The sequence below is a fragment of the Peromyscus californicus genome, unplaced genomic scaffold, assembly GCF_007827085.1.
Source record: "Peromyscus californicus insignis strain IS unplaced genomic scaffold, ASM782708v3 Scaffold_8__1_contigs__length_139910024, whole genome shotgun sequence".
NCBI classification, from domain to species: Eukaryota; Metazoa; Chordata; class Mammalia; order Rodentia; family Cricetidae; genus Peromyscus; species Peromyscus californicus.
This window is the reverse complement of record NW_026294606.1, coordinates 18,523,320-18,550,861: the sequence shown is the minus strand read 5'-3', so window position 1 is coordinate 18,550,861 and position 27,542 is coordinate 18,523,320. Positions and strand designations below refer to the sequence as shown.

Here is a 27,542-nt window from a genome sequence, read left to right as displayed (position 1 = left end):
TTTTCCAGCTCCTTCATTCTATTTTTAGAAACTGGAATTCTTTTGTAAGGAACAGTTGCCCTATTTCCCCCACTTTTAAATTTGTTTAAAACATTTGTAGCAGTATGGGCTTATGGACGTTTGTTTTATTTCTCTGTACTATACTCTAATATGTATTTCATGACAGGTTGCTCTGAGTCTCAGCCAGGTTATTGGTCCCTTTAGAGCAGAGGTGACCACTTATGTGTCTTTCTATATTGTCCCTGTGTCTACAACAAGGATGAACTCATCCATTCGTTTATTCCTTTAACAAACCCTGTTTCAATCCTTCCCCTCAGTGTTAGAGTCACAGCCAGAAATGAAGTAATTCCTTTCCTTGTGTGGTTTAGGGCTCAGTGAACAGACACTCACACATCACACAATTATGTGCTAAGAGTATTTGGAATGTATAGTGATGGTCCAAATGGGAACATAGTCAACTCTGCCTGGAGAAAAGGGCAGGTACACGGGAAAGACTTTCTGAGACCAAATAGACTTCTGTTCTCTTTATTCTATTGCTCACTCTACAGAAGAAGTGAGTGTGTAAGACATTTTGAGACAAATTAAGCGGATATTTAGAGATGAATGCTTTGCAGGCACATGCCACTGAAGAATCTTAAAGAGTTAAGTACTAACATCAACCAATCAGGACACACTTTAGAAGGATTTAATGTAATAAACACAGATTCTTTACATAGTACTAAGAAAATTGGAAACCGCTAAGGTTAAAAAAAAAAAAAACAACTTAGTAGCCATTTGTCTTAATCCATTTTTCAAATTCAATTTCCTAGTTTTTATTCCTTCACAGGGAATAATGGAGATCAGGTAAGAAGTACCATCCATCAGAAATGGACTCACCAGGTGTCTTTTCTTAATTCGATTTTCCTGTACTATTTCTACTGTAATTTCCAAACACAGCTGTTCTCTTCTGCGTGCGACGGCTCGGCCCTACACACATCCCTGGGAATAATAAACAATCAACAGGGCACATTCTCTGCCACAAATTACGCCCTGCGGCCTTCTTTACCCAGAACACTCCGAACTGCTCACAAGCAGGGACACGTCAGAAACTCACAGCCTTCCTGAAGACTAGAGGATCCACATCCAGACATTCGAATGTGTTTGTGTTTAACTCCTACTACTGTTCCCAAGAATGAAGAGGCAAGCTCTCTCTCCTGCACAGGGTTACATCATCCTAGCAATCACAGGCAATGCTGAAAGTGTTTCACTGTCAGTGTCCCTATCACACCTCCTAATTAATGTCAGCATGTCTCTTCCATGTTAATGAGGACACAACATGTCTATGGGTGTTCACACACACACACACACACACACACACACACACACACACACACATTCATGACTACATCCCCAAATCTGCTCCTGTGCACACTGCTCCATCTCCACATTAGCACCCACTTATAAATAGGGTTTGTTCCACCCACCCATGCATGCAAATATGCACAAGCAGCATCTCATCCAGTTGACTTCCTTTCCTTAAGTGTTCCAGGAGAGTAAGATGAAAAACTTGGGCTGGAGAGATGGCTCAGAGGTTAAGAGCCCCGACTGCTCTCCCAGAGGTCCTGAGTTCAATTCCCAGCAACCACATGGTGGCTCATAACCATCTGTAATGATGGTTGTGCCCTTGTCTGGCCTGTAGGCATACATGCAGGCAGAATACTGTGTACATAACACATAAATAAATCTTTAAAAAAAGATGAAAAGCTGAGGAAAAACGAAACACAAGTAGACACCTGGTGGAGTCTGTGATTAGAAGGCAGACTAACCAGAGAGAGGGACTGGGGCATAACAGGGACATGAGGACCCAGTCCACACTGGGGCAAGGTGCTCCAAGCTTTACTCTCTGTCTTCCTGGAGGACTCAGTCTTACTGGGGACACTATTCTCCTTAGTCCTCCCTCTGCCGGTATCCTCCTGAGTTAGGGTTACTGAATGAAGGAGACACCTTCGCTCTCTTCAGTGTGTTCCCGGTGGCATGCTCCCAGGAAGTATTCACTATCAAACCATGTCACCTAAAGCTCAGTGGAGGGCGGACGACCAACTACGCAGCTTGCAAGAGCGCTCCAGAAAAACTCTATAAACAGAGAGTTTCTGGGCCAGAAAAATGAGGAGTAGAAAGAGAAGTAATTGTGCATATTTCATCATTTTTTACACAATGAGTTTTTTCTTCTGTGTGGACGGCTCTCTACATTAGTCCTGTATGTAAATACTGTCCATAAGCCTTACTCCACATCATACAATTATGGCAGGCTTTTTTAGAACTACCATAAACACAGGCCTCTCCAATTCATAAAACATCTGACTACACTATGTTGCTTAATCATTTCATATCTATCCCTGAGATAAATATGGTAATTAAATCTATTTTAAGGTCAAGAGGAGAAAAAAAAACCAAACAAACAAAAAACCTTCTCAGATTTTAATTGACTACCCTAAGGTCACAGGGCAAACAAATTATAGAACTAAAATTATTACTATGATTATGATAATTTTGGCAATGCTAGGGATTAAACCTAAGGGCCTGATGCATGCAAGATAAACATTCATCCACTGAGCTAGAGTCCTAGTCCCCAGACCTGAGATTTGAAACTAGAATTTGATGCCAAATTTCATTTATTTCTCACTACATGCATTTTTTTCCCATTTTTTCTCAAATTCACTTTGCTTCCATTTTATCATGGAACCATATTCATAATTTTATGTGAACCTTGCTCATTACCTAAAGATGTGCTTCTAAATGAAATGGACCGTCCTGTCCCTAAATTTCTAATGCTCCTTTTTCTGGTTAACTAACACAAACGGGGCACTCTAGCATTTGCAAACACCACTGCTGGAATCTCCCTTTGAGAAAATGTAGGTCCTACCTCTGACCATCTGATTTCTCACTCCCTCTCCCTCTCTCTCTTCCCCTCCCCCACCCCATCCCTCCTGTGCTCAACACCCAGTACTTTCCCCATTAGTCCTGTTCTCTCACTGATTCCCAACCAGCTCACCCATCACAGCAACTCTAACAGGTTCCAATTTTTCACATAACCACAGGTACCTGCTTGCAACTGCACAGTGCAGCATTTTCCCTGCCTGACTGGGGAGCTGGGGACTGGACACAGGGCCTCTTATATGTTAAGCAAGTGCAGCACCACTGAGCAGCAGCCCCCAGTCACAGGACATTTTCTGGAATCTTCTTTCCATGTCACAGTTATTAAGATCCTTGGGTAAAGAAAAGAGTTTTCATCCCTGCAAAGCCAGCTCCCATATGCTACCTTCAGCTTGGTGCACTGTGATCTATGGATATGTAACTATGATATTCTCCTGCATAGGGGCAAAAGAGGGGAAGGACTCTAAAACAACAGATCTAGAACTGTTGTGAGAGGTGACTTGTCTCACAAGTGTGAGAACCCAAGTTCAGATCCCCAGAACCCACACAAAACCTCAGGTGTGGTGCACATCTGTAATCCCAGTGCTCCCATGGTGAAATGGGAGGCAGAAACGGAACCCGCAGAAGCTCACAGATCAGGACCATCTTTCCTGGTGTAGGCAATGGCAAAAAGCAATACATCCTGCCTCCAAAAAGATGAAGGTAAGGAAGACTACCTGGACTTGTCCTGGGACCTCCAACCACACTTAGTGGCAAGTATGCATAGGCTCACACTCAGAAAAACATATGTATATATGGGCTCAATATATATAAGCGTGCACGCACACACACACACACACACACACACACACACACACACACACACACTTTAAAAAAAACAGATCTATGTGTGCATCAACACAGCTTGACAATTAGACCACTGGGAAAAGCGAAAGAGAGCCCGTGATGGTAACTCAACAAGACATCAGATGGGCCCCCTGCTCAGGATATGTTGGGGCTCTCTGGACTGTTTTTCTAGCCATAACCTGGGTTGGCACATGTGGGGGGGGGCGGAGAAGGAGCTGTGCTCAAGTCTGCACTACATCAACAGCGCAGAGTCAGGCTCTGGGGCCGATCTTCTTGCCTTCGTGTTGCCCAACTGTGCTCCGCCTGCTGTTTTAATTGGATTATTTTGAAATCTGCTATTTCTGTCTCACTCCTTTTCCCCAAACTGTCATAGCAGCCCTGCAGTTTGACTGTGACAAGGCTGCCAAACTTCACTCCAGAGATGGCTTCATCTCAACGCCAAGCAAAGTGGCAGTCCCTCTGCTCCTTCCAGAGACCAGCTGAAGGAGTGCAGCATCTGGAAGGGGCCTGCCTCCAGGCCTGAACAGACTTCTGCTTCCTGCCCTTTGATGATGTTCTACCATCATCTCCGGAGGAGCAGGGAGGTCATTAGCGCCACCTGAGCACAAAGGAGAGACACAAACCCCAAACCACTAAAATGTACCAGGACTGGATAGACAGAGACTGTGGCTTTTCACAGCTACTTTCTACAGGGACTCCAAAGTTGCAAAGCACCAAAGACTGAAGGCGACATTCTTCAGAAGTGGAGGAAGCCTTAGAGAGCAACCCACTCATGTTCCAGATGGGAGCTCACAGGCAGCATCACTGAGCGCCCTTTGAAAAGCTCTCCTGGTTTTCAAGTCCAAGGGCATTCCACTTGAATGTGGGCTCCTCTGCAGACACATACAGGGGAAAATCACATCTCTGCCAGTGAGGCCAAATTTAGCCCAGCTTCTAAAGCATGGGATACCAGCAAGGACGACTGTGATTCATTCAGTTACACTTAACTTGTTTTAGATACTCAACCCAATTACCACCAGGAAAAAGAAGTGTGAAGTAAAAGGATAAAGGGCACAGCAAAAGCACCCGCAGCTAGTGTTTAAGGAGCATTAGCCATGTGTCGGGCTAGCTCTGACTGTTAATCTTCAGACTGCTGAGTGTGCAGTGGCCTGCTTTCTCCATCGTGAAGAGAAGGGACAGGGACGACAGAAAATAAAGGGTATTTCTGAGAAGAGAAGGGGACAGAATATAACTGTCAAGTTACAAAACCACACCCTCAGTTTCAACAAACTATTTATTGAAAACCTAAATAAATATCAATAATATACTTCTCACTAAACCCAAGGAAATGACACATTGCATGCTACAGACTTGCTTTTTGCTAATTCCAAACAATACTTTATGTGCACACACTCGTTTTTTTTTAATTTCACTTTTGTTTTTGTTTTGTTTTTATTTGAGACAATCTCATTCATAGTCTAGCCCAGGATCGTATGGGTTCACTCTGTAGTCCAGACTGACCTCAAGTTCTTAATAAACTTTGTGCCTCATCCTCCCCAAAGCTGACATGCCACCACACTGGGCCCCCAAGATGCTTTTTACATGATTTTGAGATCTTATAAAAGTTTCAACATATGAACACTTCATACAAGATATGGAATAAATGAAAGGGGTAAACGATACTAATACAGAAGGTCCGAGAGGGGTTACATGATCAGCATGCTCCCTTCGATCTCTACTAGCACACCAAAATATAGAATCTTTCTGTTTCTGTAACTTAGAAAATACATTTAAGTTTTTCATTTCACTTGATGAACTCTAAGAAAGAGAGTAGATATTGACTTGAAAAGGACCAGAAAATAGCCCCATATTGCTTATGCCTCTTTTCCAGTGTCTATTTCCACTTGGAAGAGGCCATTTCTCAACATTAACAGCATCACAGGTGGACTGGAGTGAAATCTCTAGAGCATCGGGGTTACTGTGTGGAAATACACAATGATGAGCTTTGGACTCAAACCATTCTTACCCTGTTTCCTCCATCAGGTACCAGAAAACTCTGCTGTATTTCTTCACGTTATCCTAACTATGTGAAATGTCTCCACACTAACACCAGAAGCTGCATTATTTATAAAACTTATAAAGAATAAAATGCTTTATAGAGAAGGCTAGGAAATCATTTTAGAAACTCTAATGTGTTCCAAAACAGCCTTAAAAAGCTGTATAGATATATAAAACACCATGTACTATTGAGTCCCTGACCGTACATGTTTTTCCTTTTGCTATGAAAAACATCATTAAGTGTCTCAAAATGCTGCCTTCTCCCCAACAAGGTATGAATTATGGATGCTACCTCCAGATTGAAAGGAACAGAGTTAAAAGGAGGAGACCATGTTTATGATGAAGGATAACATTGAGGGAGATCTCTATTTTAAATATTTAATAAATATCAAAAAAATGGTCTCCTTTGCCAAGGAAATGTACATTATAATCCAAGTGGAAAATGGGCATCTCTGTGTGTGTGTGTGTGTGTGTGTGTGTGTGTGTGTGTGTGTGTGTATGGGTATGTATGTATCTGTGTATATGTGTGTGTATGAGTGTGTGTGGGGGTGTGTGTATGTATCTGTGTATATGTGTGTGTATGAGTGTGTGTGTGTGTGGGGGGGTGTATGTATCTGTGTATATGGGTATGTGTGTATGTGTGTGTGTGTGTATATATGGGTGTGTGTGTATGTGTGTATGGGTGTGTGTGTATGTGTATATGTGTGTGTGCCCACATACACCCATACAAAGGTGCGATGCTTGGGTTCAGTAGTGGAATGGACAGCTAGACTGGGCTTCTCAGAGAGAGAACAAACATGGCAGTTCATATCTTACGCTGGATGCTTGCACCTCAGTGGAGACCAGAGGTTGAATGATATGATGGTGAAAAAGTGCCCGTCAATGACAACACATTGTAAACCCAACATGCAGCACTTACTAAATGCCCATTAAAGGCCGAAGGACAGGAAGCCTTGAGTGGATGTAATTATGTTAAAGACTGTTACAAGTATCTAGGGAAGTGGGGAAGTTGGGGAAGAACCTCAAGTCCATAAACTATGCTGAGAAGGAAGGACATTGGTTACTAAAACTACCAAGATACGATAACTTGTTTTGATCTGTAAACTTTGTTAGTCATATGTATATATATGCACATATATACACACATATGTGTGTTTGTGTATGTGTGTGTAGTAGAATGAATCCTGAGATTTATGCTGCTCTTTAAGGTAGATAATAGTGGATAAAGCAGGAAAGAGCCAGGGCTAGGGAAATGGCTTGGTCAGTAACGCTGAGCAATCATGAGGACCTGAGTTTCGATCCCCAATACCCACATGAAATCCAGATGTGGTGGGGTACATCTGCTGTCCCAGGGCTGAGGAGGTGAAGGCAGATAGAACCCTGGCCAGACAGCTCATTGGCCAGCTTGCCTAACTGAACTGATGAACTTCACATTCAGTGGGAGATGCTGTCTCAAAACACAAGATAGTGATTGAAGAAGATAATGGACATCAACCACTAGTGTGTGTGTGTCTCTCATGTGCACATATACAAACATGCACAAACACCACAGAGAGAGAGAGAGAGAGAGAGAGAGAGAGAGAGAGAGAGAGAGAGAGAGAGCTATAGCTCATAAAAGAACAAGATAAACTAATTCTGCTGAAGCAATCACCTCAATTTTTCATTATTAAAGAAAGAAATTAAAGCAATCCCCTATCTACAGGTTTGTTTTCCATGGTTTTAGTTACCCAGGTTAGCATTGAATGGAAACTACTAAAAAGAAAATTCTAGAAACATACAAATGACAGATTCTGAAAAGCATTCTGAAATCTCATACTGTCTCACTCTTTCCTATTTGAGACATGAAGCATCCCTTTGTTTTGTGTGTACACACGGTATTTGCTACCCTCCTGTTAGTAACTCAGAAGCCATCTTAGTTTTCAGATCCACTGCCATGGTTTTGCAGTTGCCTATGTTGAAGAATCCTCTTTTACTTAATCATGGCCACAAAACACCGATGTGTATTACAACATAGTGTCATCACTTATATTTTCAATATTATTGTGCATGATTTATAAGATAACTTTTATCATGTGTGTGCATATAAAGAAAAATGTAGTGGTCTTTAGCTTCAGAACTCTTTGCAATTTCAGATGTGTACCTTTGAGCATCTCCTATGAGGATGAGGAAAGACCAGGGTATAACATACACCAAGACAGCTTTTATGCTTTGAACATGTACACACTACAGGAATCAGAAGATCCACTGCCCAGTGACATACACTGTGAGAGAGACGTGCTGCTTAAGTCACTTCTATTGAGAGACGGGTAAATGCACATCACTCATGACCCAGACAAGGGTCTCCTGGAGGGAAGACATGCAGCACACTCCTGTCCCTATCTTCATCATTTTCCAGTCTGGAGATGTAGCCAAAAGCACTCCATCTCTGGTCCCAATCTAGTGTCTGGGTCTTTCTGCTTCAAGCCTTCCTCACCCACAAGTCTTCAGTTTCTCCACTTTCTCATTCCAGATGCCCATTTTCAACAGTCCAGCTCATGCCCCTGTTCACTCCAGCCAGTCCTTGTGCATTTGATAGTATCAACCTTGGCTTTGAAAGCTCCGTTAGGGCCAACCTTTGACCCCTTCCACTTCTACAATGCCTAACACCGTTTGCACAAATCATTTGTCAAGTAGATGAACGTGTGGTGAATGACTGAATGAGGATGCCTTCCAATAGGAAGGCACAGTCTTTATTTCTCACAAACCAAAAGCCATGGCTTCACTCGGGACTGGCCACACCCTAGGCTACCCTAAGTTCCATAGGGAACTCTGAGAATTCACTTTTCAGCAACACTCTGTTGATTTTAAAGATGTTCTTCTACAAGGCTATGGGGAGAAAATGGTTTGTATCACCATACCTGAAGAACAGAGAAGAGCCAAAACCTGCAGGATGTCAGCTCTGTGTTACCACACCACTAGATAGACTAAAATGACACTCCCTGCTCCCCTGCCTCTCTGGAGGCGTTTATTCTGGTAAGTTTTGAGTAACTGTGAGGCCTGCATTTCTGCACAGTAGCCTTGGAGTCTCTCAAGGCCCCTTTCTTCCTCCCTGTTTGAGTTTCTTTTGATTGTGTCACTGAGGACACTAGGTGCTATCCAAACACCATGCGTCCTGTGGTGGTGTCATTACCATCCCTGCATCAGCTACATGTGGTCTTCCTACCTACATGCATGAGGTGCTTCCTCTGAGTCTGGCAGAATACAACCAACCCTTTCTACAATGTATATTTGGAAACACACATCATTTTTTGTCCTCTCTCCCATGAATTGAATTCCTTTAGCCAACATACATACTTGCCTAAAATACACGTTTTGTTTTCTTATGCTTTCTCACCACTACCTAGGAGAGATTCACTTATGACATTAAAGAGGCAGTCTTCAGCAAAAAATTGCCTTAATTAGGAATTCAGAAGTTCCCTTCTGCTAAGTACAAAGCTGTCTGAATGAGACTGGAGATTAAGGCCCTGGTAAATACAATGCCAACATACACAAAGCAGCTGTGGAAGACCCCGTGGAAGGCAGGGGCTGAAGCCATCCACTTGACTCTGTGTTTGTCTCATTTCCTGAAAAACCATGGTTGGCCCTCTTTCCTCCCATTTTTCAATCTCAGTATGTGGCCAGAGGGTGGAGAGACTCAGAACCCAGCTTGCTTTCTTTTTTTTTTTTTAGATTTTATATATTTTTATTTTATGTGTATATGTGTTTTACCTGCATGCATATGTCTGTGTATCAAGTACATGCCATGCCTGAGGAGGCCAGAAGAGGATGCCAGATCTCCTGGGATTAGAGTTACGTACTGTTGTATGCCGCCATGTGGGTGCTGGGAATTGAACCCAGGTCCTCTGAGGAGCAGCCTGTGCTCTTAGCTGTTGAGCCGTCTCTCCAGCTCATCTAGCTTTTCCTTTTGCATCTGTAGGCTAGAGCACACTTTGCCAAGAGCTAAGGAGGAGAAAGTTCTTCCCCTACCTTTTCATTCACTCAGTTCATGAAATGGAGCTTGTTTAGCGACAGGAGAAGGACAAGAGCCACGTGGATCAGTTCGCACGTGGCTGCCGAAGGTTAGGGACCCTTGCTGTGTGGCTCACAGAAGACCTGAAGCCTTCCTAGCCTGAGACACTCTCTGTGCCATGGTGAGGCAGTCTGGGTAGGAATGAGAATCCATTACACAGGACTGATACAAGTCGACCTGGCAGACTGATGTTTGGGTGCCCTAGCCAGCAGGCAGAGTAATAATTTTAAACCCTGTGGAAAATGGGTCTTTTCCTTGAAGACATTCAGTGGAGTCTCTCCTGGGCAGTACTGACTCAGTGCCTGCTAATAAAGCCATGAAGTTCCTTCAGACACCAAAGGATGACACAGAGGAAGAGGAGGAAGAAGGGAAGAATAATTTCATAAAGCAGAGTTCCACTGTAGTTAGCAGCGTGTTTTATTTGTTTATTTCTGTCTCGATTATTTTCTCTGTTAAAGGGCTTGTTTGTTGTGTGTGTCTGTGTAAGTACATATGTGTGTGCAGGTAAATGTGGGTATGTACCCACAGATGCCAGCAGAGGGTTTTGGGTGTGCTCCATCACTCTCCATCCATTCCTTTCAGGCAGGGTCTCTCTCTGATCCTGGGGTTTTACATCTTCTTGACTAGGCTGGAATTCTGTCTCAACTCCTTCTCAGAGCTGATGCTATAGGCATTTTCCAGAATGCCTGGTTGTTTTTTTTTTTTTTTTAATACGAATGTTGGGATCTGAACTCTGGTTCCCATGATAGTGGGAAAAGCACTCTTAATTGCTGAGCCAACCCTACGGCCCCATTTTCTGGAGGGAGTGTTGATTTTGTTTCTGCTTTCTTTCCATATGGTCTCATGTAATGAAAGCAGTCCTTGAGTTCCTGATCTTCCTGCCCCTGGGTGCTGGGATCATAGGTATGCATCACCATACCTGGCTCACACTCAATCATTTTCTAGTATCAATACATGTTCCATTAACACAAGACTTTAATGAGAATAAAGTTGCCACATACAGTCACATGAGCATCACCTCACGCAATGGGCACTATTTTTAATCTACATTTTACAAATGCAAACTTAAAATATTATCCCTGAGAAAAGAGCAGGGCTGTCGTCTGAGCCCCAGTAGTGATTCTAGGGACCAGTAGCCTCTATGTCATACAAGGCAACCAGCTTCCTGATACTGGGCACAGCCTATACACACATGCTAGACAGTCCCAGACACATGCCCATTCCTCATAATGAGAATTCCATCTTCAGATTGCTCCACCTGAAGGATGTTTATGAGCTATTCTCCTCATTCTTTTTAAGCAGTGAAAACCTTCCCTTTTCTCTGGAAAATGCTGGCTATTCAGTGATTTCACAATTGTCTAAAAATACTTGGCTGGAAAGAAAGATCTCACAGTTCCCCGGGGCTTTTACAGGCCTCCTTGTTTTAGTGTTATTTCTCAAATGTCCAAATCTGGCAAGTTTCAAGTGTGCTTCTGTCTCCAGAAGGCAAGTTCTAGAAAGCAGCATGATCTGCAAGCGAATGCCCGCCTGTGTGTGCACACATGCCCCTTCACACACCACACATGGACACACACAAGTCATTTCTCATCTGGAAGCAAGCACCCTTTCTGCTTCCAGAGCTCTTGGCATCCAGGACTTTGAGGACAGAGATCTGCTTCTACATCTCTTCTGGAAATAGAATCTACTACTGTCTGATTGGAAAGTAACTTAGGAACATGTACTGAAACTCTTCAAAGCTGAAAACTCTTCCATTCAGCAGTTCACTGGTAGGCAATCATCCTGAGGAAGCCATTAATAATGGGAACTACTACAGTTACAAGAACTTTTTGATACCATGAAAGTTAAAAAAAATATATATATAAACAATTCAATTCCAATAGAAGATGATCAAGTCAATGAAATTTCAATGCATCTGCTTGCTGGAAAATTATATAACCAGGGAACTTGACATTGCAAAAACGACACTGCCATTGAATGATGTTGACTGTCAAGAGAAACAAGTATTAGACGACATTCTGTATTATACTGCACTGCCTGACAGTGTCTCTACAGCTGAATATCACCATCAGAGTTATCCCTTACTTACCGTTGTCTTGTCACACATCGTATCAGTCACCTCAAAATATATAAAAATTATTTTTTTCTACTAAAAAAAAAGAAAGAAAAACAAAAGGGACTTTTCAGAGCAGATGGCTCAGTGGATAAAGCACATTTTTGTACAGGAATAAAGAGCCAGAGTTCAGATCCCTGGACCCACATAAAAGGCAGGTGGGCCTGGGAACCCACTTGCAATTCCAACTGAAGGGAGAGACAGAGGTTCCCCTGAGCAAGCTGGCTGGCTACCCTGGTCACATTAGCTCTGGGTTCAGTTGAAAGACTGTTCCTCAATACATAACATGGAGAGTGATCGAGGGGGACTTCCAACGTCAAGCTCTGAGCTCTACATGCACACCAACATGTGCACTGCACTTACATGTGAGCATGCCTGCACACAAGCATGCACACCACACTTTTACATATGTCCATAAAAGTAACAGTTCCCTTTCATAAAAGACTCCAGAAAAATAAGTAGAAGGATAATGTGTAGATATGTAGAGACATTGTTCCTGTGTGTGCGCATGTGTATGTGTGTGCACCTGTGTTTGTGTGCACTTGTGTGTGTGTGTGTGTGTGTGTGTGTGTGTGTGTGTGTGCACATATGCATCTTCATGGAGAGCTAGTGATGCACACTCACTACTGTCTTGGGATTTCATGACACGATGACAATGACTTTGGTGACAGGCTTTAGCCTACTCACCTGTCCCATTTGCCTTCATCACAGTGCAAAGCCACAGGCAGTCGCCTCCTTCCCAGCAGTCCTTTCCTTGACGATTTTGCTTGAGTAGAAAGGGTGATAGTAGAGAAATTCAGTGTAAGATGCCTGAACCTGTGGACATAAAAATAAGACTGGTGGTTATGCAGCGCTGTGGCCCTAATTAACACCATCTGAAATCTCCTAAAAGATCGATACCCCCAACACACAGAGAGAGAGGGGGGAGCATAATTTTTTAAATAAAAAGGATTTTTAATAATAAGGTTTAAATAAACAAATAGACAAACCCTCCCTTCCCATCTCTTGACATTGCTGTTTCAGGAAAATCCAAGGTTGTTCTCAGAGGCTCCCAGGACCATGCTGAACTGAAGCTTTTCTGATTAATATTCTTCCTTTTTCTTTAAAGATTTGTTGATTTCTGTTTTGTGTCAGTGTGTTTTGCCTGCATGTATGCATGTGCACTGTGCGTGTGTGCCTGGTGCCTGCAGAAGCCAGAGAGAGTGCTGGATGCCCTGAGACTGGAACTATAGATTGCTGTGAGATGACATGCCAGGCGGTTGTGGGAAACCAATTCAAGCGGGCCCTCCCTTCAGATACCGGTCCACATCTCAGGCAGGCAGCATCCCCCACCCTGGCTTCCATCTCCTGTGTTATCTTAACTTTCATTCCCACATGCCCTGCCTTCTCACATACCCACCTTGAATTTTTCAAGACTGAAGTGTTAAGGCTGTGACAATCTGCCTGCCTGTGTACCTGTGACATCTTTGCACACATGCCAACTCCTGCCTCACTGGCTCCAAAGGCCACATGTTGCTCAAAAAAGAACCATGGGCTGCCAAGGAAAAAAGCTTTTCATAATAACATCTTTGGCAAGTGACCCGCCGCAGAAGCATTAGTCACTGTTGGGACAATAAATACAGATTTTCTGAGAGGTCACGGAATCTGCTCTAGTGGATTTTCTTTCATCCATGCTGCAAGATTTTCTAGGCTTTGAGTAGGAATCAAGGCAGCGCTGCTGTCCTGTGTGACCCACTCCACCGAGCTCCTGGTGGGAGCCTCTCCTGGTGACCTCTTCCTAGCAATGAACCTGGGGACTTCACGGAGGAATCACAGCTTCTAACCACTTCTGTGTGATCTCCAGACACTATGAGCAGACAAGATGAGGGCCAGCAAGACTGCTCGGCTGGTGAAGTTCTAGCTGTGCATGTTCAGGAGGACTTAAGTTACACCCTCAGAAACCACATTGAAAAAACAGCCACATACGGTGCGTGATTACAATCCCATTGCTGGAGAGGTGGAGGCCAGCAGACCCTTGGGACGTAGTAGCCAACCAGCCTACCCTATTTGGCTAGTGCTGAACTAATGAGAGACTTTCTCAAAAAAAAAGAAAGAAAAAGAAAAAAACAACAAGGTTGGTAACTCCCGAAGAACAACACTGGAGGTTGATCTCTGTCCTCTGCAGACACATGCACACACAAACATGCACAGACTTGTATGCACATACACACATATAAAAGAAAAGGGACTCTCATATGTAATAGGCAGAGAGTGGAAGCCAAAAGGGAGAACTGTGCTCTGTGCTATAGCTTTGAAAATATTTGTACTATGCAAACTGTGAAGCCTGTAGAACAATGTCTATAATACACATATCACATCAGAAGCCCATGACTGCCAGGTCCCTGACCACTCTGGTGATGGGAACACTCCACGGATTGCTTCTTCCCTGAAGTATCCTGCTGCTTTCACTCCCAAAGTAAACTGCTGCTCTTTGCTTTTTATTCATTATTCCCTAAAATGTGTGATTTTAAATTGATGTTTTTGCTTTTAATTAAAGACAGGTTCTCATGTAGCCTAGACTGATTCCTAACTTACTACATAAATGTTCCCATACTTGTCATGCTCCTGCCTCTACATCTTGAGTGCTGAGATGACTGGCACACACCAGAATATCTGGATTACACGGTGCTAGAGATTGAACCCAGGGCTGCATGCATGCTAGGCCAGAACTCTACCCACTGAGGGACACTCTCAGGTTGTACAATGTGTTAAGTAATTCTGTCATGCTGCATACAGTCTTTTGCAGATCCTCACGATGTTTTTGTTAGGATTTACTGGGTTTGTTTTAGGTGACTTGAGTTTGTTCATTTTCACTATATAATATTCCACTGTGTTGTTAAACTGAATCCATTTGGCTTAAACTTGACTTTGTACTTGGGTGGTAAAATCTGGCCCAATGCAGCCTTTGCACATGGTAGAGCTATGTCCTAGCTTGATGTAGAAACAAATTAGAATCTAATCTAAGCATAGAGTACAGGCACATAACCAGGCAAGTCTCAGCCAATCACAAGAGTCAAGGTTCGGCCAATCATAGGCTGCCAACAGATCAGACCATGTCTACAGAAGCCCAATGGCAATTGTGGCCAATCAAGTCCTGTCTGCATGTCACTTCCTTTTCTTAGGCTATAAATATACCCTGTAAATGTGGTGGGGTGGAGCCTTCCAAACCATCTTTGTTCTGGAATGCTGCCCGGTTCTAGAACCTTTTTTTCTTGCTTAAGTAAACTTTGTTAAATTTAACTCATGTCAGTTTTTCTTTTAACAGTTTCGCAGTGTGAAAATATATATGTGTGTGTGTATATATATATATATATATATATACATACATACATATATATTCCCTTCTATTGATGGACTTTCACATTTCTCCAGCTTCCATTTTTTTTTTCCTGCTAGAAACATGCTGTGCCTATTAGAAGCAATACACATAAGCACACATTTCCCTGGGGTTCAGCCCGGGAGTATATGAATATACAGTGTTCCACGATAACATCAGACTGGTTTCCAAAATGAGTATATCAATCTATATTCCTGCCGGCAGTAAGCTCCATATGTTTTCAAACTGACCAGTCATTTTAGAATCAAGAAGACGGATGCCATCTGAAGTTGGTGTGTTTGTTTTGCAGAGGGGAAGTTTTAAATACATACTATACTATCCTTTTTTTTTTTTCTCACAGTAGTGAGTTTACATTTCATTCACCACTAACGAATGAGTTACTTGGGTGGGATAGGTTTATTTTACCTCTTTGAAAAGTGACATTAACTTGGATTGGAATGAGAATAAAAAATTTGAAGGTCCACGTGGCTTTATTTCTCAATCATTTAATTCTTAAGGTGGTGCCAAAGGATATTCTACTAAGCTCAGCATGGTGGTGTAAGTGTAAAATCCCAGCACACAGAAGACAGAGGCAGAGAGATCAGAAGTTTAAGGACATTTTAAGTTATATCACAAGTTCCAGGCCAACCTGGGATATATGGGATGCTATCTTAATAAACCCTAAACAAAGCCAAAACAAATAAAAAAAATAATGTAAGTAAAAATGAAAAGAATTTTCTAAGACGAATGAAGTTCTAGGGCCAACACTGCCCATGAGAATGAGAAACTAAATAAAATGTAAATATACTGGAATCATGAAAACTTGAGGCACTTTTCATGTTTCCACTGTTTGAAAGAAGCTAAACAGTGAGCCAAATTAGATGAGAAAAACACTTCTTTTATTTTAGAAAAGCAAAAATTAAAGACACTGTAATTACATTTTGCTGGGCATAGGCTTTGTGGGAAAGTCTTCCCTCCGCACAAGACCAAGGTCAGAACATGAGGCTGCTAAGCCTTTGATGCGGGTGTAAAGAGCAATCCCAGGTGGGCTACTTTTACAGGCTCCTCCAGTTATGTTGTGGACCTGACTGGGTCTGAGTATGGAGGTGGTGGATAAAAGGCTTAGGGAGACAAGATAGACTGATGGTCATGCGTCACCAAATCTCATCTGACAGAATTATTCAACCCACATCAGCGTACCGGCTGGGAAACATGGTCAGCACCGACCAATATCATTTTCAATCATTGAACCTTCCTTCCCGCTCTCCAATTACACTGTCCTAGCAATAAATGGGCTTTCGTGTGGCTGTGAGTCCCTTTCTCTACACTGGTCTCTTTTTTATTGGGAACCCTAATCTGCAGGGAAATGCCTGAATGAGAGGTGGTAAGGGAAGAATGGCTAATGAAGAATTTTGCAGGGACGGGATATTTCTCGGAAACTGAATGTTGAGAGAAAATAAGAAAAGCAAATTATATTGTTAAATGCTCTTACGTTGCCCGTTTGGTGTTTCCTGCTGGTTACCAGTAAAGTCGCCTCTGTGTGGGCTCTAACACTGTATTGTGTTAAGAAAGGCCTTATTTTTGTTGCTGTTTAAAATGATAGTTATATTATGTATCTTGTGTGCCTATATGTGGAGTTCAGAGGACAATCTGCAGCACTCACTTCTCTCCTTCTACCACATGGGTTTCTGGAACCGAACTTAGGTAGCCAGACTTGGCGGGAAAGACAGTTTCACCTGCTGGCCCATCTTGCTGGACCACAAGCCTTTATTTTGTTCACACTTCATAGGCTAGTGAGCTGGAGGCCAGGCAGGCATTATCTGGTCAGCCCTTCCTTCCTGGCAAGGGAAGCTTTAATTGCCTTGTTTATTTTCTATTAAAACTGTGATTTTAAAAGCCACCATGGGGGGCAGAGGATGCAACTCATTTGGCAAAGTGCTTGCCTGGCTTATACAAAGCTCTGGGTTTTATCCCTAGCACTAGGTAAATCAGCCATGGTGATGCATAGGCCTCGTTTCCCAGCACCAGGGAGGTGGAGGCAGGAGGATGAGAAAAATCAAGATTGTCCATGACTACACAGGAAGTTAGAAGCCAGCCTGGGATACACAGGACCCTGTCTTCAAAGAAATGAAAGCCACCTTACCTGAGATTTAGTGTCTGGTACTAGTGCATGCAACCGTGTTGAGGAAACAGGGTCTGTGACTTCAGGTGACAAGCTGGCTTTCATGGTCAGTAACATTAAAATCACAATACTGTAAAGGAGCCTTGTAACAGTGGTGTATAAACTCTATTTCAATAAACCTACTTTTCCACAGGTACAAAAATCTATTGACAAATGAGTTTGTTGTCCAATGTGATGCGAAAGTATGTTTGGCTTTTTATACAGTGACTAGACTGTCTTTGGGGTAGAGTTAGGGGAGTTTATTGAAGTGCCTAATGAGTCTTTCCCCCTCGTCAGCTAATCTCATGGAAAATGAGGACAGAACCCATTTCCTACCCAAGGCACCTTTTGGAGACTGCATCAAATCCATCAGCATCCTCTGTAACAGGGGATCGCTTTGTAAAGAGAATACAAATCTAAGAAGTCTCCAACAAAGGCTCTGCTTCCCACAGGCTGGCCCTGCTCACCAAAACACTAACCATTTTTTATGAGCTCTTGCAAGGGAGCTGTTTGAACAAGCTGGGCCACCCAGCCAAGTCTCAGTGACATCAAACGGCCTTCTCTCTGAATGGCTGCCTGTCTTCACCCATCTGCAGAGACTGGGTGGCCGACCTGCTTCTCCAACACGCCACCTCCTACCCCTCAGTCTTGCCTCCAGCAGAAGAGAGCAGCCACTCTGGCCTGGCAGGCGTGGAGCTTGTGTTCTTCTCTGCTAGAGTCGAGGGGAGCAAATTGGGGCTTATAAGCCCCTCCAAGGGGAAGGAAGAGAATTTGCTTAGGCTTTGTAAGGAAGATGGTTGGCCATGAGTGTGTTCAAGGAGTAAGACACACTCACACATTCACGCTTGTCCCTAAGACTTGCCAAGCATTTGCAGAACATCCCTTTTCCCAGGCATCATTATGGCAGCAATGCCCATCCAGGAAAATATTATCTACTTGCTTAAAGAATGCCTCCCACTTTTGGGAACACTGTAGATCCCCCAACATGCTGCACAGAGCTGTTTCATCACAAGGGGAAGCATGTCCCTGAATGCTACCAGTGGCATTGTGAAATCTAAGGTAGGGGAGAAGGCCCTTTGGGAACTATTTGACTAAGTGGGGAGGTGCACATCTCTGGCCAGGGACATCAAACAGAAGCTACTGAGCTCTGAGCTGTGCTGGAAGTAGAATTGAGCAGCCTAGGATTGAATACAAACAGTTGAAGGACAATTAACACATGCCATGGAGCTCATCGTCGGCTGGAGGAACTGGGGGCCACTGTGGCATATTTACAAGGCCACAGCTTTCCAATGACTCGGGCTTCCTGGAGCTCTATAGTAAGATGCTGCCATTTTGTTTCAAGCTTCTCTCTTCCTCCCCTCTCTCCCTTCTTTACTTCTCTTCTTCCTTTTTCTCCTTTCTCTCTTGATCTTCTTCTCACAATACTCCCCGTCCTGTTCCTCAGAATGGAACATTCAAATATTCAAAATAAATACATGTATTCCTTTAAAGGAAATGGCTGCTTACTGGTTTGAGTCTCAGGTTCATTAGCTATAAAATGAGACATTGATGCCTGTTAAGAAGGTTAGCATCGCACTAGGTTCAATTATATAAATAAGAGTACATACATGGTCCTGAGTACTTGTCTAGCAGTTAGGAAACCCCAAGTTCCATCCCCAGTACCATGGCAAGAACCCCAGCCCTGGGAAGTTCAAGGTCATCTTTTGGCTACATAGCCTGGCCTAGAGATACTGTCTCAAGCATGCATGGCCAGCTCGGCTCTCACACATTGCTCTTCCCTCCCTTGCTACAGAGTAGCTCTAAATAGGGCAACAGTTGAGGACTAAACGAAGCCGATGGTTTCCTGAAAGGCCAGAAGAATGGGGCCCTGAGATAGCATCTGTTCACAAACAAGGTGGGGCGCGCTCTGCTGAGTGCCAACATTTGGCAGCGAGGTTGTCCTGCAGAGAAACTGGCCCCTGCTCCAGAGCCACACCCACCCCCTTGCTCGCTGTCCAGCTGAGAAGGAGGAAGTATCTAGGTGTGTCAGCACAGCTGTGAGAGCTGTACCCCAGGGACAGCTGTGGAGAGGGGAGCAGGCAAAGCTGGCTGGCACGTGACTGGTGGCCAGTCCAGTAGAAGGCAATGATGAGGTTGCCATGCCCCCATGCCCAACCAGAAGCCAAAGATTCCAAGGTGTCCATCCACCTAACAAGACTGACCCAGCCTCAAAGGCAAAGATCTGTAACACATTTGCACTGCCAGACTTCTCCAGGTCTCAACAGCCCGCATTGCCTATCAAGGCCCTAAGCAGGCAATCTCACCAACCACTCAGCAGGAGGACCCACGGGGAGGATGAATGAGGCCGGAGGGAAAGGTCCTCAAGGTTAGCTGATACAGAAAAATGCTCTTACACCCAGGAGACTCAAAACTCGGAAAGGCTCCTATTCGAAGCTCCCATGGCCATCTGTTATGTTAAAGAACACACTGAGGGTCTAGAGAGCTAGCTCAGCTGGTAACGGGCTTGGTAGACAGTCAGGAGAACCTGAATTTGCTCTCCAGCCCCCACATAAAAAGTTGAGCACGGTGGCACACATGTGCTGGGGTAGAAGAGAAGGGCGGATCCTGAGGGATCCCTGCCAACCAGACTGGCCTAATCAGCAAGGCTCGGGCACCAATGAGAGACCTTGTCTCAAAATAACAAGCTGCACAGCTCCTGAGGGACAACACTGGAGGCTCATCTGTGGCCTCCACATAGATATACATGCTCCCACATGCTCCCACATACAAGCTTAATTGATAAAGGACAGCAGGTGTGTTTTTGTAATAATCAGAAACAACCGTCACAACAAAAGATGGAATTACTTAGAAATGTTAGTGTGTCCAGATACCAGCCCTTCTCTTCTCCCATGACATTCCACAGGGGGCACATTTTGGGGATCACTAAACTGACAGTGTTCATTGCTAAATGTCACTAGCGTGGTCAATAAGCATATTTGCTTTCAGGAAACTTTAGTAGAGTGTGGGAGCACATGCCTGTAATCCCAGCACTCAGAAGGCTGAAGCAGGAGGATAGCTGAGAGTTTAAGGGTACCTGAAAGTGTGTATCAAGACCCTGTCTCAAAAGCAAAACAACTTTCAAAACGAACAACGTGCCATACGTGGATATCTTGAAAGTGATGGTATGATTTGGTCTTCGTTCTTATGAAGCTACAGAAAATTAATCTCTGTTCTTTTCTACCAGTCTTGATTAATAGGCCTGGAGAGAGAGCTCAGTTTGTAAAATACTTACCCTGAAAGCATGAGGCTGAGTTCCATCTCCAGAACCCACGCTTTAAAAACGTTTTTAGAGCCAGGTGGGGTGTGCTCTTGTAACCTCAACGCTGGGAAGACTTGAAAGTTGGCCAGCCTAGACTAATCGGCAAGTTTCCAGGCCAAATAAAGACACTGTCTCAAAAAATAATGTGGATGGTGTCCTGAGGAAGGTGACCTGAAGTTGACCTCTGGCCTCCACACATGCACACACACATGCATGTACACACGTACTAACAACATACATACACAAACCATTGATAGGCTTGAGATGACTCATGCTGTGTGCTATTGGCAATCAATTTGAGAATGCTAGCTGACCCTTCCTGTCCTGTCTGCTTTCTGTCTATGTGAATGGTGCCCATAAAGAACGCAGTGTAATTTTAATATCTAAGCAAAGCCACACGCAAAAAAAACAAAAGCATCATACGATGCTCCCCATAGCCAAAGGAAATGATCCTGGAGTATACACACCACTGATTACGCCACATTAGCACAGATAATTAAAAGTTGCCTGTCTAATAATATTAAGCAGCAGACACAACTTTTAGAAAAATTTTCCCTGGTATTAGTTATGCAAAAAAATCCCCCGAGTGAATGTTCCTCGCGAATCAAATCCATCTTCTCTTAAGAGTGGGTATAATAAATGGGTAGCCTAAAAGGAATGCTTTGAACAGAATGTCTCACTATTGTCTGATTATTCTAAATTTAAAACTCCAACAAAGGCAGGGATTATTCTCCTAGAGGTTCAAGATTCATGAGAGTTTGCTAATGAAGTTCCTTTAGGAGCGCAAATCAAAAAATTGCTATCTGCAAGCTGCCAGCGTTTTATGCTTGGGTGGTGTTTTTAAATCAAAGTCACCATTCATTCAACAACAAATGTTTGTCTGCAATAAATGAATGAGAGTAATGGCCTTGAAGTACTTCACAAGCTTAATCACCTCTAAGCTATGAATCAGGAAACAGCTTCCATGGAGCCTGAATGCACACGCCAATCAGAGTGAAATGTCAGCCATCTTTCTGAGGGCTGAAGTGAGACCTGGAGACCGAAGTCATATATTTTGATGCTGATAACATGACCCATCTTGGGGGTTTACTGGCCCCTGTATTTGCCTTTTTTTTTTTTTTTTACAATCTCCATACAATTTGGAAAGCTGAAAAATCTAGGCCAAATGAGATAAGATGAAAGCGAGAATCTTTTGCTTGCTTGTGAGATTACCCTGGGAGTCCCAAGAGGACCCCATCCCCACCACCTTAATATGCATGCAGAATGTTGCTATTTCAACTTAAGGAGGGCCAGAGAGCAAATGACTCACCCAGAATCATCTGGACACCAACAGTAAGAAAGACCTGTGCCTGTAGGACACAGACACAGGATGGGAGGTGGGGCAGGATTCCCTGAGGCTTTCAGTTTATTCCCAGCCTTCCAACAATATAGATAACCACCATTACCCCACCCCACCCCCCACTCCCACCCTGCCACCCCAATTCTGATCTTAGAACAGGATGCTACCAGAGAGCTGGCCAATTACTTAATACCTACCTGTCTACAACTCAAGGGAAATGTAAGTAGAAAATAATTTTGTTTTGTTTTGTTTTTGTTTTGTTTGCGGGTGGAATCTAGTCAGCCAGTGGTAAATCCTCATGTCTTTCAGGGTTCTCAAACTGTAAATCGTACAGCTTTCCCAATCCACACCAAGGGAGTTGAGGCACTGTTACCCCCATCACTAACGGCCTTGTTTGTGCTCAGTATTGGCAAAGAACAACACGTCTCCCACATCTCTGTTTTGGCCCCAGTGGATAGACAGGCCCCCTCTGTCCTTTGCAGAGTAACAGGGAAAGTGAAGTTTACCTGGGATTGCTCCCCACTTTTCCCAAAGGGGCCTCCTTAAATCCCAGAGGTCTGTTTCCTAATTCCTCTCCACCCCTCCCAACCTCCCCTGCCATTAACAGTCTTGAAACATCCCATTGTTTCCTTAGGAATATACTTCACTCATTGTTTTGCCTCTTTAAAGAAAAAGCTACTTTTAAAGCTTTTAATTTTTAAAGCGAAGCGGCAAATGCTTCACTTTCCTTTAACTTCTGGCATGAGGCATCAGCAGATGTTCTGAATGGTAAACCGGGAAAGTCATGCCCCCTCCTTTCAAAAAGCCTGTTTCAGCGCGTGTTAAAGCCTGTCAGGAGGATGGAAGTGCTTTGAAATCACCAACCAGGTTCATGTTCCAGACAGTGCCTGAGCGTGCGTTACTCACTTACAAATTAGAAGAGATGTGGATGTGATGTGATGTGGCTGATGCACTACTTATGAGATAATGATACATCCCGGCCAGCCGCATGATCTTAGGGACCACTCTTAGGACACAGAAGAATCCAAGGACGGGAGTCATAGCAGCTTGGGACTGGGGATGCACTGATCACTTCTGCTATGGGTCTCCTCCCCCAGAATCAAATCTCTCTGAGGAGAGACAGCTCCACTATAGCAGTCCTTGAATGCTTAAGGTCTTGGGCCCACCCCAGAGCCATGCACCCCTACAAGCAGCTCTGAGTATTGTTCTTCTGCTAAATTCTAGGCACTGATCCTACCTAAAATCCTAACCCTGCTGCTATTCCCCTCTCTCTTCTCCCCACCCCTTGCTCAAGGATGGCTTAACACAGGATACAGTGCCATCCATTCATCCCAGCACCCACTTTGAGCCAACTACAAATTCTCAAGTAGGAACCGCCAAGGATCACACAGTAGGGTATACAAAGCCTTAATTAACACTGACTTCCAGAAAGTGGTGGAACGCACATTTCCTTGATCATGGCATCTCCCCTGCCTGGTAAGTGGGGGAAGAACATTATACAAGGGAAGGCAGCTGTTGAGATGAGCAGGTGACCAAGAAGGGAGAGTAGAAGCACATGGCTCCCCCAGTCCCCACCATAAGAGGGGTGGTTTGTAAAAACCTAGTGCTGACCCAGGCTTCATTCAGAGGTTGAATTTGAGAAACCACATATAAATGAGCCAGGAGCGGTGACTCACATCAGAAACCTGAACACTCTAGAAGCCAAAGTGGGAGAAGGATGACCATGAGTTCAGGGCCAGTCTGGACCACATAGTGAGTTTTAAGTTAGTCTAGGCTAGAATGAGACCCCCATCTCAAAAGGCCTCACCCCTCTAAAAATCATATATTCATATATACATACATACATATATATGTATATATGTATATATATACATATATATGTATGTATAATTTGCCACGGCTACAGTTTAGACAAGCAGGGGGGAGGTTTAAAGAGGTAGGTGATGGTATAACCAGGAGCATCATGTCATGAGATGGAATGAGGCAGAGTAACTAGAGTGTTAAGTAAGAAGAGAGAGCTTGGTGGGGAAAGGAAAGGTGGGGACCTAGAAGCAAGATTCACTGAAGACAGGATGGAAAGATGGCTCACTGGGTAAGGGTGCTCATCACTAGCCCTGACGATCTGAATTCGACCACCCAGAACTCACACAGTAGAAGGAGAGGACCAATTTCCTTAAGTTCTTCTGATCTCCACATGTGCCTCTGTCATGTGCTTCCCTGCTCACACACAGATAAATAAATACTAGGTTGTTGGAAGATGATTCACAGAGGGCATTGCTTCCATTCCCCAAGAGTCTCTCTGGGTCACAGCAGGAGGTGGCAGGAGGGACAGAGGGTCCAGCTCTGCGATTCCTATGTCTCTGCCAGAGTGTTCCATGTTGGTACCATGAGTACACCTGGAAGAGTGGAGGCATGGTGGGATGGGTCATGGAACCATCTTAGGCTAGGGACTTGTAAAAGAGGTTTGGCGAAGTTCCCTCGCCAGGTCCAACCGCGGAGAGGCAGCAATGGGGACCAAGACAAGCTGTTCCCTAGACCTCTCCAAAGGCTGGGGGTGTCACTGCATGGTAGAACACTTACATATGCAAGCCCCAGGGTTGGATCCCCAGCACATCCTGCAGAGAGAAAACACTAAGAACAGAACACCTTCGCACCTGATTTGTTAGTAACAGGAAATCTCATCTCTTAGACATGAGACTTGGGGCATTTGTGTATCACATGCTAGCTACAATACATGCAAATGTGTATAATACATATCAGGGGGAAGTAAGAAAAAATATGCACATACTCCAACTGCAAATCCAGACAACAAACCAGAGCTCAGCAATAAATGTGTTGTATTTGTGTGAACGTAACAAATTACACTCCCTTAAACAAACTGCTTCCACTAATGCCCAATTACCAGGCGGCACACTATCCCTTAAGTGCTTCAGGAACTGTGTCTGATTAACTCACGTCCCTTATTCTTTATGACAACAATAAAGTCTATTTTACATGTTCGTGTTTCCTGTCTTATGGTTCACATCATTGCAGAACCTGGAATGTGCAACAGACCTCAGGAAAATCTGTCACTCTAGACTTTTCATGTCACAGCCATAGAAAGGATGGCTTTCCCACTGCTGCAGGAAGTCTAGTTCGTGACATGACTGAGCATATAACACACTTGCCCAGGGATACGTGCACTGCACTCTAGCTGTACTTAAAGGCTACTGAGCCTACAGTCCTTGCTCTCTTGTTATATTATTTGCTCCCAGTTTAGAAGTACTCAAGGAGTGTGGGGAACAGGAAAGACGCCATGGGCAGCAGTGAACTCAGGGAGCAGATTGCTGGAACTTTTGATTAGCCACCTTGTCAAGAATATGATTTTTTTGCCGGGCGGTGGCGGCGCACGCCTTTAATCCCAGCCAGGCGGATCTCTGTGAGTTCGAGGTCAGCCTGGGCTACCAAGTGAGTTTTAGAAAAGGTGCAAAGCTACACAGAGAAACCCTGTCTCGAAAAAACCAAAAAAAAAAAAAAATACTATTTTTAAAAAAATAATCTCGTGGGCTGAGGATGGGGCTCAGTCAGTGGAGTGCTTTCCTAGCAAGCGTTATTAAGTCCTGGGTTCAAACCCCCAGCATCGCATGTACTGGGCATGGTGGCACATGCCTGTAATCACAGCACTTGGGAGGTGGAGGCAAGGAGATCAGAAGTTCAAGGTCATCCTCAGACAACAACAATAAAACAAGTATTTACTCTGTTTCTCAGTAAAAAGTCTGGTAGGGAGGCCAAAAGGATACTCAAAAGTATAGGCCTGGGACAAGCTACACAAAATGTTTCCAAAGTTGGACTCCTTGTTTTATTATAAAATGGTCATGACAGTGACATTTATTCAACATGTCCTGGATTATCTGACATCACATATCACAGACACTTGACACAGTGGATTGGCCGAGTCACTATTAATAAAAATTGTAATTTTTTTTTAAATCTTTGACATAGTACCACTAAGAAACCTTTACCTTTGGACCCAATTGACAGGCACCCAGTAGGTAAAGGCTATTTCTAAGAATATACATTATTTCATGAGTAATCACCTACTGATGTTATATTTATGCACAATATCAAAACAATGTCAATGCCGAAATGTAACACACGAGTTAAAGGAGCCTCTCCATTTTCTACCTAGCATCTCAAACACCTGCCAGTGTGCCTTCCTGCCTCAGCAACTGTGCCCACCTGCCAGAAACCAGCTCTTGAAGTATATTGAATGTACCAGTCAGGAACAAGGGCGCCTTCAGACAAGAGCACTCTCCAAACTATCCCTTCCATCTCTAATGAAGACTTTTCTCATTCTTCACGTTCAGCCTCTAAATACTAGATTGCAGGTATGCATCTGGTTCATCACAGGTATGCAGCTCACAGAACTTGTTTCTGGACTATCCATGCATTGGTCTAAATGCTCACAGCCTCAGAAGACAGATGCCAACCCATCTGTGGACAACAGCCCCTCAACCCATGGCAATACTGTTGACGTCTACATCTGTCACCCTGCTGCAGCCCTTCACAACATAATGCTGCCAGTCAGTGGGACGTTGCCAGGGGAAATGCCATCAGTTGATGGTGGTATAATATTAGTTCTGTTTTGTTGTTTTTATTTTGGTTCTCTGAGGTAGGGTCTCATACAGTCCAGACTGGTCTCAACCTTGCTATGTACCTGAGAAGGAACTCCATCCCTGACCCTCCTACCAGCACCTCCTAAGTGCTGGGATTACAGTTGTGCCTCACCACTCCTGGCTAGGAAGGGTCTACATTACAGAACAAAAGAGTGTGATTTGAAACCACTCTGTGCAGAATAAGAGGTACCGACTTCACCTACCAGTTGAGCATCTGCCCAGGGCTGCTCTACCCGGGCAACCCTGCCTCTGCTCTAGAACAATCTTGACTTTCCTGCAAGCAGTCAAATCAGCACACACACAACCTTCACTTACACAAAGATGCAGTGGACACCGTGTACTCTAAACCATCTCTTATTCTAAGTCACTTTTGTTGACAATAATTGCCTCTCGACCAGTGAGAAAGGAGAAAACACAATACACCGACTAAGCCTTTACTGGGTTCATTAAGCCTATGACCCTCCCACTGTCTGCGTGCACTTGACCTCTGTCTTGTTTTGTCTTTTGACTGCATTGTGTTCGGATGTGGAGAGAGCTGTTTTGTTCACTGTTACGCAAAGGCATGTGATGCGATTGTTCTTTGTCTCCTTAAAAATATGTTGGCATTCTTGCTGTCCCCAGTAAGAGAAGGGCCTGAGAGGTTTGCTGAAGTTTCTGGGCTTGAAGCAATTATCTGCTGAACAACCAGAACCCAGCTGCAAAAGGCCACGAGGAAAAGTGCAAAGGGTGAATCAGGCCACACTTTGAATCATAAACATTATTGCGGGCGGAGCAGTTTGC

At 43.9% G+C, this 27,542-nt stretch overlaps 1 protein-coding gene across 6 annotated transcripts in view; it reads right to left on the bottom strand.

Moving 5' to 3' along the window:
* The window catches only part of Atxn1 (ataxin 1), a 412,390-nt gene that overhangs the window by 233,076 nt on the left and 151,772 nt on the right, over positions 1-27,542 (bottom strand). For all 6 annotated transcript variants that reach the window (XM_052727354.1, XM_052727356.1, XM_052727359.1 and 3 more), the window contains one exon: positions 12,642-12,770. The gene's annotated coding sequence lies outside the window, so the exon portion shown is untranslated. The remainder of the gene's footprint in view (positions 1-12,641; positions 12,771-27,542) is intronic.